The following is a 12,446-nucleotide window of genomic DNA, read 5'->3' as shown; positions in this document are numbered from 1 at the left end:
ACATAAGGTGTTTAGAGAAATCCATTACAATGAATGTATGTCGTACCTTGTGTCCTAGAACTTTGATCTTAAGATCCTTGAGCATCCCCATAGGTTTGGCTATGGTACCATTTGCCATCTTTATCACAATGTTAGTAACATTGAGGCGGGGTTTTCCCATGGATTCCCAACAATCTTTTGTAATGATGCTAACTCCCGCACCACCATCAAGAATTCCCTTTATAGTTAATCCCTTGGTAGTGATGGGTAGGGTCACATTAGACTCGTCGCCTTCAAAATACTGCCCTAATTCGTTAATGGGTACCTCGATCACAGACTCGTGTCCATCTAAGTCAAGTGATTGCACATGATTTTCCTCATCAATCATAATCGAGTCAGGCCTATTTGGTTGCGCAAACTGCGGTAATCCCGTTCGTAGCTCTCCGTTAAGGAATGCTCGAAGTGCAAGGAATAACTCAGGATCTCCATACAGCTTTGCTATGATCGTGGTTCGGACCTCAGAAGACATAAAGTCCACTAGTTTGGCAACATTCATTGGCATTTTGCAGGGTGTAGGTCCTTGACTAGGAACTGGTGAGGATGGAATCTCATATTCCTCAATGGGATCAGGTATTCCTTCGTTAAACATCCTTTCCAACAAGAAGGGTGTATGCTCACTTTCTGATGTCCCGTCCTCACTCCCTTCTTGGATGATACTAGATATGGCTAACGGTCTATGGTTCATGTGGGGTGGATGAACTTGCGTGGGAAACACTGTGTCATGAATTTTGACATGCATGGGTTCTGGTTCTAGTTTCCTTTGAGTCTCCTCCACTAAACCTCTTAGATGTTTCACCTGCTCAATCTCGTCTACTGGGTTTGGGTACGTCCCAATCTTCTTTTTACGATTCTTCCCTTTTTGCCCTTGCGGTTTATCTTGGGGGTCTTGGATTGGATTTGGAAACACTTGTGGTGTTTTCAGAAGCTCTTTATGGTTTTCTCTTATTCGGTTTTCATTTGGTTCCATGTTACGGTTTTCTTTGTCGGTCTTTCCCTTTGTGGTATTGGTTCTAGTCTCCATTGTCTCGATTGAATCTGAATCATCCTCGAGGTCATTCATATACATGGGGTCATCTCCTGTTCCTATGTTTGTTTTGGAACTTGGCTTTGAATTTCCCATATTTTGCGACCTCTTCCTTCGTGTCTTCTTTTTCTTTGCTTGGATAACTGACGCGGTATCTCTCTCTTCGAGGATATGGCCTGGCCCTTGAAGCATGGACCGTGTAATCGCATAAGCGGGTGCGACGGGTGGTATTGGCGATGTCACACTAGCAATTTCGACCAAATTTAGGGGTGTGATTTTAGGCGCATTTGGGTTATAGGGGCATTGGGCAATCAAGTGATCTATGCCACAACGATTACATGTGAGTATTGGCATTGCAGACGTGCTCCCTTGATTCATTTGCATCTGTGAAGCATTATTTTGCAGCCTAATAGGGCACTCCGCTGCCCGATGTGGTCCACCACACTCGTAGCATTGAAGAGGTGGCCTCCTAGCCTGGGTGTTGATATTTTGACCTCTGGATGCGAGAGCAGCAGCTTGATAAACCGGCTTGACTTGTCCCCAACAATCTTCCATGTAGTATATAGGACACTCTTCCAATGTATCAAGTCCGTAGGCAATACTAGTGTCTATTTCCTCCTCACATCCATCTGCATAAGCATTAGATGGCTCGCAACCCACTTGGTTCATAGGGGCGACTCTTGGATGCGGGGGCTGCGGTCCTAGCACAGAAGGTGGTAGCGGTGTAGCTTGTACAACATTTTGAGATCTATGAACCATGTGTTGCGGTAGTTGCTCAACAGGTGGAGCAGGCATCAATACAGGAGCTCGAGGTGCATCCGTCCAGGCTACAGGTGGTCTATTTGCCATCATACGTTTGATCATTAAACAATCCTTAGCTTGGTGACCATACCTACCACACGCGTTGCAAGTTCCATTAAATTTTACTCTAAACATAGGGCACTCACTAGTGCTATGTGGACCTAAGCAAATGGAACACCATTGTTTCTCCCTTCTTGGATACATGTGACTATTTTGAGGGGGTCGATTATCCTTAAGAGACTCTTGGATTGCCTTGGTGAGGTCTATCAAGAATGTCTCAAATACCTTTGGCTCATTGGCAATGGGCTTTGCAGTCATGGGTTCATACTCAATGGCTTGTGAGCTAGTGGATCTCGTGTCAGTAGACACCCTCATGCCTGCTATCATCAAGTTGTCCTCTAATTGGATTGCATTGGCAGTGACATCTTCCCAGGTTGTGATACCTCTAATCACTAGTCCATTATAGATTCCTTCATTCCTCAACCCTCGGATGAATCGATCAAGCAGTTGGTTATTGTTGAAGCGCTCATTTACAGGGCAGCGAGAGTTTAAGTGCTTTAGACGACTAATGAAGTCCCTTACTGACTCTCCTTCCTTACGTTCGGCCTTCTGTAGCTGAGATGCTACACCCCAAGGCACACCTTCTCGTATGTACTCCTTTAGAAACAACCTTCGAAGGGTAGGGTAGATTGTTTTCTCGTCCACCCTTAGGGTTCTATACCAATCTCCAGCCTTCCCACTTAATGTCAAGCTTAAGGCATTGCACTTATGTAGTTCGTTGCGTTCCCCTAAGGAATCACATACTTGTTCAAACACTTCAATGTGTTTTCTAGCATCTTCGTTCCCATTGAATTTTTGCGTGAGTTTGGCAATTTGTACTACCTTACTTCTAGGCTCTCTATCAGATGCATGACGCATATTTTCCGCGATAGATCGACCTATGGTTTGAGCAAACGCTGCCAAGTCACCTATGTGAGGAGGAAGGGCAGGTGGAGGTACTCTTGGAATCATATGTGGGAGAGGGACGGGTACCGGTCTTGGCATATGTGTGGATGATGCAGGATATGGAACATAACCGGGCATAGGTCCACTCGGATAAGGGCTAGGGAGCGGCACTCGAGGAGCATAAACAAGTGGTACAATTGGAGGTGTGGGGGCCATGTGTGCATAAGGGGCTAGAGGCACATACGGTCGAGGCCCCATATTAGGTACTACAACACTAGGTAGTGGCACTGCGCTAATCGTAGATGTCATCGGTACATTCTCTGTCAGGCTTATCCCTTGAGTGAGCACTGTGTTTTCCTTAATAGAGGGTTGAGCCAAGTTAGAAAAGCTAAAGTTGTCGCTCGGAGGCTCAGATTGAATAGAGACCCCAGGTGAAATGACGTAAGATGGGTCCATGGGGCTCATTAGAGGAGTCTCCATTTGTGATAGAGTAGGCTGTTGAGCCTTGCTCGTATCCAGAAATCTCATGGGGCCAGTTGAGAGTATATTTACCCCTCGGTTTTGCCTTTCTGATTGAATAATGCCATGGATAACATTACAGATCATTTTCTGTTGATCTTCGATGCTCGTGGCAGTAGAGGTGGATTGTACAATCTCTATCCATCCTACATGGTAGGCGTGGCCAGAGTGTAGATCCGTCAACACCTCAGTGTGGAGGTCGTATGCCCAATGATCATTAATGAACAATCCTTCTAGAGTCGACGTGTTAACGGTTTCTTGTGAGGTAGAAGCAGTGTTGCTCCCCGTGGTTTTACTTGTCACCAACGGTACTCTAGAGGGAACTTCTGAAGGAGGCAGCTCAACAAGGCCTTCTTGGTAAGAATTTGGCAGGATATCCACATGGACACTCTTTGGTGGTGTGGGGTCCACGTGCGATGTGAAAGGAGAGTCCACTTCCCCACCCCCTTCGTGTGCTTCATTTGCATCAGGTTCCGAGCGAGTAGCTCTACCTAATGTTTCCATGAAAGGAGAGTCCACTTCCCCACCCCCTTCGTGTGCTTCATTTGCATCAGGTTCCGAGCGAGTAGCTCTACCTAATGTTTCCCACATGCTCTCATTCCCTCTTGAGGGGGTAGGGTATATATATATAAGAGTGAGTCTAGTATATATCATAAGACTGAGGACTGAGGCCTAGGCCTGGGCTTGGGCTTGGGCTTGGGCTTGGGAAAATGATCCTGATCCCGATCAAAATTTTAGTGATCCCCCCAGTCACTCACGCTTAAATATTTTTGATTTTTTTATAACCTCCCCCTCGCTCACGTTTTTTTTTTTCGATTTTTTTTTAAAAACTTTTTTTTTCCGGATATTATTTGGTACGCGTTTTGGTGCGCGTTGACCTCACCTAACTATTTACTGTCCCACCTACCTACTGATCTGCTAATCAGTGGTTCACCTAATTACTAACCTGCTTAATTAACTAACTATGCTCAGTGGTTCACCTAATTACTAACCTGCTTAATTAACTAACTGTGCGCCTAACTGTGCACAAACCAGAAAACACAGAAAATGCAGAAAATTGAAACTTGACAGAACTGTGCAGTGCAAACCAGAAAATGCAAAAAACGCAGAAACGCAAGAAATGCTAACTGTGTAAGCTGAAATCTGAGCTTAATAGAACTAGCAAAACAGAGCTTAACAGAACACAGAAAACTTGAATGCAGTCAACAACATTGTGTCTTTCTCTACTGTTTTTGCATAACAACAATAATCAAACTTAATCCGCGCCTTTCCTACATAAAAAATAGCTTCAATACAATTTACAGGTCGCCATTGGAGCTTCACGCGCAGCAGCTCCCCGGCAGCGGCGCCAAAAATGTCAAGGCTAGGGACTTGCTACGCGCCGTGTGCGAGCCACAAAGGCTCCTAGCACATAGTCATACAACAGAAAAGCTCACAAGGAAGAACGGTGTGTCACTCACCTTCCTGCATAGTTGCGAATGAAGGATTCCCGCGCCGCGAAGAAGAGGGAGATGCCGCTACGCCGCGCTCAACCGCCTCGCCGCCGTCGTGCCGCCGCAACGCTCGATCACACACACACACACACACTCTCACACTCTCTCTCTCTCACACGTACACACACACACACACACACACACACACACACACACACACACACAAGGAGATGGTGAAGGAGAAGGTGGAGATGGAGCAAGAGCAGCTTCTATTGCACAATGAGAGAATGAGTAAAAATTAGGTTTAGTGGCTTTTATATGAGCTCACCCCATTCACACTTGGGCGCCCATACTTAGCCAACTAACTCCTTGAATATTCCAGTTAGAGTGCGCCTGTCATCGGCGATCACCCTTACCCTATTCCTATTGGTCCGACAAGCCCGGTACCTGACTCTAAATAATACAACGTTTATAGATCATAGGGTGTTCGTGTGCCGTGAGGGTTAACACACACTAGCTTATATGACTCATTTGAGATACATTATAGTAGCCACCAACCAAGTGGGTTGAGGTGAAGGCTACACAAAAGAATGATGCAAGAACCACAACATACTTATTGGATGAAAATGTTTTTACAAGGTATGTCGTATGTATTGAAATTGATAGTGATAGAGGGACAAATTTTATTAATGAAGTCAGCGAGGAGTATTTAGTTGACGAGTTTATGGTCATACATAGAAAGTCAGCTCCTTATCACCCACAAGAAAATGGTCAAGTTGAAAGTACTTGCAAAAATCTGTGCACAGTTCTAATCAGGATTGTTAGTGATAATAGATCCGATTGGGATCAAAATTTGCACTTTGTAGTTTGGGCCTATAGAGTTGTATACAAAAATGTCTTACAGATGACATTGTATATAGCATGGTGTTTGGGCTTAATGCCATTTTACCCAAATAGGTTTTGATTCCAAATTTTTGAGTAGCTAGGAATTTTGATTGGACTGGAAATGAATGGTTTAACCATTTAGATGACCTAGAAAAGTTGGACGAGACCAGACTAAGAGAAACAGTAGTAGCAATATATTATCAGAAGTGATGCATATAAGAGTTTCATGACAAGCATGTGCAATCTAGAGACTTTGCACTAGAATATTATGTGCTTGTTTATACTCTTAAACGAATGACAAAGAAACTAAAAAACCGAGGTATGGGACCATTTGTGATTTATTTTATATCACCAAAGTGGGGCCATAAAACTTTCCACATTGGGATGGACAAGAAATGACCAACTAGATTAGTGCCTGTAAGTTAAAAAAATATTACTTTCCATTGAATCAAGAAATGATCAAAAGGGAACATGCAGCTAAAAACAGGAAGAACGAGCAAGAAAAAGTTGTTCAACAACCACAATAGGAAGCCAAAGAACGAGGTGCAAAGAGGAAAAAAATGTTGGAGGACTTCAAGAAGCAAAAAGCTATTTGGATTTACCAATTAAAAAGCATACATGAGAACAAAGAAACTTAAATCCTTATATTTCTATAGAGCTAGGAGCTAACATGTTACTTATTCATGCACTAGTAGATTTTGGTGCACATTTGAATACAATTAGTTGATATTTGTATCAGAAAATGCCCAAGTTGGTCCAACAACCATTGAAAAAGACATTCACAAGATTCAATGGGACTGCCATTATTGCCCCAAGTTACGTGGAGCTCATGCTACACATCAAAGGATTACCATGTCCCCAAAACTTCTTCGTACTACCTCCACACTTCCTTGGTAATGAGATAATATTGGTTATACCATGTCCCCATAACTTCTTTGTACTACATCCACACTCCCTTGATAATGAGCTAATACTAGATATACAATGGCAATGCAAATACAATGTGTATATACATTGAGGAGAAAACCGGGTGTACTTTATAGCTAAACATGGAGTACAACAAATCACATTTTTTCCCATGGAAGATACCAAGTATCTCTACAAGGATGGTGACAAAAGTACCAAAGAGTCAACCAATAAATTCAACACAATAGCAAAAGAACAAAATTTTGCAACTACATTACCAGAAATGACAACCACAAGATCTACTGATAGCATTAATTGTACATTTGGTGGTTGATCTACTTCCTTCAATTCAAGTCCGCGAAACATAGCTACTTTGTCATCAAGTGCATGCTCAAGAACATCAAACAAATCACTTGTCTCAATCATCCCAACAAAATCTGGCTACCAAAACAAAAACAGAACAAGGTCACACCCAAACACCCAAACACCCTCAAGCACCTTCAAATAACAGATTTGGATACCTAAGGACACACCAAGAATTGATGAAAGCTTCATTTAGGCTCCAAAGATTCAACTAAAAAGTTTATTTTAGCAATGAAGTCAATCATGGTATTCACCCATAGCCACAAAGTAAAGATGGCCAAGCTTGCTGCACCATCAATCATCCATATTACAAAGGTCCAAAGAACACAAACAGATAGATACAAATAGGTATGGGTACCCAAGAAACTTGTTCTTGCTAAAAAATCAACACATAGATTGTAGATTCAAAGACAAAAAAGTCCAATTCATCCCACGGAGACAACAATCCATGGAAGTAATTCAGAGACACCACACAACTTGTGAAAATTAGAACCCACTATATGTAAGGCCAAGGGCCAACCTAGGGGGTTGTGGACCTAGGCCAAGGGCCTGGCTGCATGGTGTGGACAAGGAATCCTAAGAATGGACTAGGGCTAGGAGTCCTAGGTCCTATACAAAGGGCAATAGGGAGGAGGATTTTGCAATGCAGTTCCCTTGAGTCTCCATTGGTATCAAAGCTAGAGCTATTTTTGGAAAAAAAAGAAAGTCATGGCTTGCATGCATGTACCATGGGTATGGAGGCTTAGCAAAATAAGGAAGATGATGAATCGAGGCCGCATGTAGGCCTACTTAGCAAGGGCGTATGCAGAGGTCAACCAACACCAAATTCAAAGGGTTTTAGCTCCTTGAGCTTTCACCAAGCAGGGGATCAATTTTCATTTCATACTCTCTCTCTCTCTCTCTCTCTCCGATGGTTTGTGGCAAATGCTATGACTACACTGCTGCCATTGAAGTTTTCTTGTAGAATTCTTCAAGTTCCCATTGGGGATGCCCAAATTCACCCAATTAGGGTCGCAACTCAAAATTTTTTATGCAAGGGTAGGTGCTCACAGTATCCAAACCCCCACTTGCTCTCTACAAAAAATAAAGAGAAAGCTAACAAAGGGCGAGCAAAATTGGAGCAACACCGTTGCCAAATCTTTGCTACAAAATTAAAACATTTTTAAGAAGAAAACAATCATAGAATTCACATGTAAGCACCTCTTCACTCTTTCTCATAGGTGAAGCTTTTGGCTATCAAAGTGCCTTCGACAATGAGTTGTGTCACCCAAGACGGTTGTACCTTGCAAAAACCGATAGATTCAAGTTCATGATTTTTCACAATTGAGTTAGACATAGTCTTTTTTATTGGGCATTTCAAAATAAAAAAAACGCTCTCAAAGCTATAATACTTGGCAAGTTCAATAAATTTGGCAAGGAACAATAGAATCGGCAAAGGCATCATGCAAAGAGGAGCAACGCTTCATATATCATCAGTGAGCAAGATTGCCTAGCAATAAGGCAAGTTTTGAGAAGGCCTATAGCTTGTCAGACATAGACCTTGGACAAGGCCAGAGTTTTGCATTTGAACTTTTACTAGGGCATGGCTCCTAGGCACATTTTTTTGACCTAGAGGTAATCAACCACGCTAAGGATCTACCCATGATTGGCAAGTGAGATCCAAGGATAATCGGCAATGAATATTGGATAACCCAAGTATGCATTATTTGTGCAATTATTGTAGATATTTTTATCTACTGGGGAGAAGGTAGAGGATTGGCAGGGTAACTCTATCTACTAAGACAAGGGTCATAAGATTGAAAAGGGAATCTGTACGACCAATGTCCATAAATCTTGTTTTGCCTATGGAGTGACTCCGTACAAGGCTACCCACAAGCCAGGTTTGTGTAGGTACTATGTTACCGCTTTCAAAACATTTGAAGCTTGTGCCTCCAAAAAGTGTCGAGGAATAGGCAAACCACTAAAATCTCTAGAAAAGCAAGGCTTTTAGGAGCACAACTCCATTTTTTTCTATGCATTGTCTTCATGGTCACTCCCTAGCATATACAACTTGTCAAAGTGTAGAAAAAATAAATACACAAAGCATATTGGAAGCACATTGGCATCCACAACCTATGTGCTGAATCCAATGTTGACAACCATATCATCGGATGCAATGAATTTCGATGCCAAGGGTGGAGATTCCAAAAAGTTGGTAAGTACATTCAATTTTAGTTTCAAGTTTTGAACTTATTATTCTTGTAGAAATTTATACAATGCCAACTTGACAAACAATGTTGCTTCAGTGAAGCTATTCATTTCTAGATTGGGCAATTTAAGGCTTCTCAATAAGAAGTACGCTTTGGCAAGGTTGATTCTTTATGAAAGCTCAAATTTTCTTTTGCATTGACATCTGTCTGCTAGCAGGAGAAGCTGTTGGATAGGAACATGGGCTCCATCCTATTTGATCTTTTTCATGTATTTATGTGAAGCAAGGATTCAATTTAGGACATATTGCTTAGAGGTTTCCAAAGTTTGAATATAATATTAGCATACAAACTTGGGAAAACTTTGCAACATGTATGAATGCTTTTTCATTGGAGGTTGGTATGACCCAAGCCACAAGGGCATGTAGGGTACATCCGATGGTTCTAAATTTACCATTATACATGGCTATCAGCCAGCTTCAAGTGAAGGCAGATACTCTTAGAGGGGCAATAATGTTAGACAATATCAAGTTCTACTTGATTTGATGTCTTTAACTTTTCATTTGAAAAACGATTTCTCTATTGTAAAAATCAAGGTGCCTTGAGAGATCTAACGAGAAGCAAGGCTTCATTTTTGTGCCACAGTGCTACCCTTTGACTTAGGATCAAGGTTCTTGGCATGTAGGTTTGATAGCATTATACATATATAAGCTCACATTTTACATTTTACAATGTCAAATTGTGATGTCTCCATGCCAGTAAAGATTGTGCAAGGCACATATGGCATCGAGTCAAACTGTTGAGATTGATATTGTAGCCAAGGGCTTAGTATCATTATTATGCTAATTTACATGCATGGCATGTCAATACGGTGGGATTTATTCCACTATACCAGCAACTACTATGTTCACAACAAAGTGAGGCTGATATATTGGTTGGTGATTGTTGTATATGACTACAACGGTAAGCAATTTTTGTGCACAAGGTGATGGCAATACAGAAGATTCTTTTTGTGGATAACAAGTAGGATGGCCTTGCTATCAAGAAAATAATTAATATGATGAAATGAATAGAGTAAAGAGACTCAAAGCAGGTGATCTCTTGTGTGAACACCCATGAAACTTTAGATGGCTTCCTTGTTTGGGGTGTTGAAAATCTTTCTCTTTTGTTCATGGAGAGATATGATTCTTTCAAGCTCTGGTTGTGAATACGATTCCAACTTACAAAGATCTATTGTTTAATATATAGCATTGATTGAGGCTATAGGAGTGGTCCTTCTAGGGGTATGACCCAACTAATACCAAATCACTCGATGTGTGTTGATGGTCATTGATTGATCTCATCGTAGTTGTACTTTCAAGGAGAGAAGTCCAGAATCTATTAAGGGGTAATCAATGATTACAATCTTTATTGGACATGGTAGACTAATTTGGTCACCTTTTCAATAGTTTACATGAAAAATCTAACTAAGAGGTTTGGATTGCCAAGGAAACACCCAGGGTAACCAGTTACATGTTGTACTTTTCAGGTTGTACCTTTGAAGTTTGGCTAGTGTACTCAACTTTGGGTAAGTGGACACTATTTTCATTCTCCAGGTAAGCCTATGAGTTGGTTCCATTTCATTGTTGCATATGATTGAATTAAGTTTTCCAAGTGAGATGGATATTCTAAAATGATTTCATCCATTTTGATCTTCAAACACATGACAAGATCATGCAGGAGAAAGAATTTTGGGGTAGTAGTGCACTCAGTAAATTTTTGCACCCTGTAGTTATGGACCTACATGGTAGGGTTTGTTTGGCATATATTGTCACAAGTAGAGAAATATGGTCTAGGAACTCACAGAGTTTAGTTTAGCTAGTGTGGAGTAAGGTTTATGAGGGTCCCTCTCACTCATGTTGCTGAATGTTTATAATTACCTCCACAAACAAGTACATCTTGTACTTGAAGGATGTCAAATTTTTTGGAACTCCTTATCTAAGAAATATTCCACATGTGGAGAATATGAGTCTCTGGGACTTACAATGGCACCTGTTCTTTCAATTATGTATTGTGATAGAGTCCCTAGGTGCTGGTCACATCCGTTTTGTAGACCACTTCGAGCACGTAATACGCGGAACAATTTCAGTGGCAAAAAAATATTGATACTTAGAAAGACTTGTTAAGGTTACAAGTGTTACTAGACAACAATAACATATGTTTGATTATGTATATAGAAAGGCTATGTATTGTTAATGAAAATGTTTCATTGTTTGTTTCTAGATGTGATTTATGTTTCACATTCTATTACGGTTCAAACATTTTAAGAACGATTGCAAGTAGTTGCAGTAAGAAGTATTTAGTTTCTTCTCATAACTCTTTACCCTCCTCTTTCATGTGTAGCATCACATTCACCATACACATTGGTAGTTATAGCAATGAAAATGCAGGTTCGGATTGGTTTTTTGCTAAAGGCATGCACACTAGGTGTTATGAGCCCTAGTGTTTAGCAAAGTCGGCATGCAAATTTATGAACTAGAAAGCTTATGAATCATTTCACACTTTATGTGCAGTATCTCTACGAGCTTAATATTGGGTCTATCAATCACCCCCCGAGGTCATGTCTTGATGCTAGTGCTTGTAGATATGCCACTTAAAGTTTGTAAAGTTTACTCACATTAACCAAGTTGATTGTTCCTAACATTGTTGATTCTTTAGCTTAATCTAGGTCTATCAATCACCATTCAAGGTCATGGCTTGATGCTAGTGCTTGTAGATATGCCACTTAAACTTTGTAAAGTTTACTCACGTTAACCAAGTTAGTTGCTCTTAACATTGTTGATTCTTTAGTGATGTTGTTGCAAGGAATTCTGACCACGTTTATCGTCGATAATTTTTTGGAAAACTGCTTGTAAATGGTTGGGAAACACAACTTAATACTTTCATCGAGAGGTAGATAGGTAGTTTACAAGTGTTAAATCTTGTCTTGAAGGATATGTTAGGAGTGTACAATAGGCAAAAAATATCCAAGTGAAAAGGTTATCTCTCAATTGGGATTTTCTTACAATAGTGCTAAGGGAAAGATTGATTTTATTCCTTTCATGCTTATGTATTGTTTTCAAGCTGGTCATTAGTTACGCTATAGTTGGTAGCTGAAAAGCTTCCCCATGTCAAGGATTTTCTCCAAGACCATATGGAGATGCTAAAATTGGCTCATAAAAATGTTTGAAAAGCACATGATTGGTATAAAAAGTATACTGATGAGAAATGTAGCAAGTTACCTTCACAAAAGGGAAAGAGGTATTTTTGCATGTTCCAGAGCATTCAGAAAGTCTAAAGATTGGGCCGACACCTAAATTATTTTTG

This window comes from Adiantum capillus-veneris, chromosome 25 (assembly GCF_014529385.1).
Source record: "Adiantum capillus-veneris isolate H3 chromosome 25, ASM1452938v2, whole genome shotgun sequence".
NCBI lineage: Eukaryota > Viridiplantae > Streptophyta > Polypodiopsida > Polypodiales > Pteridaceae > Adiantum > Adiantum capillus-veneris.
The sequence above is the reverse complement of the archived record's forward strand: the minus strand, read 5'-3'. Positions refer to the sequence as shown.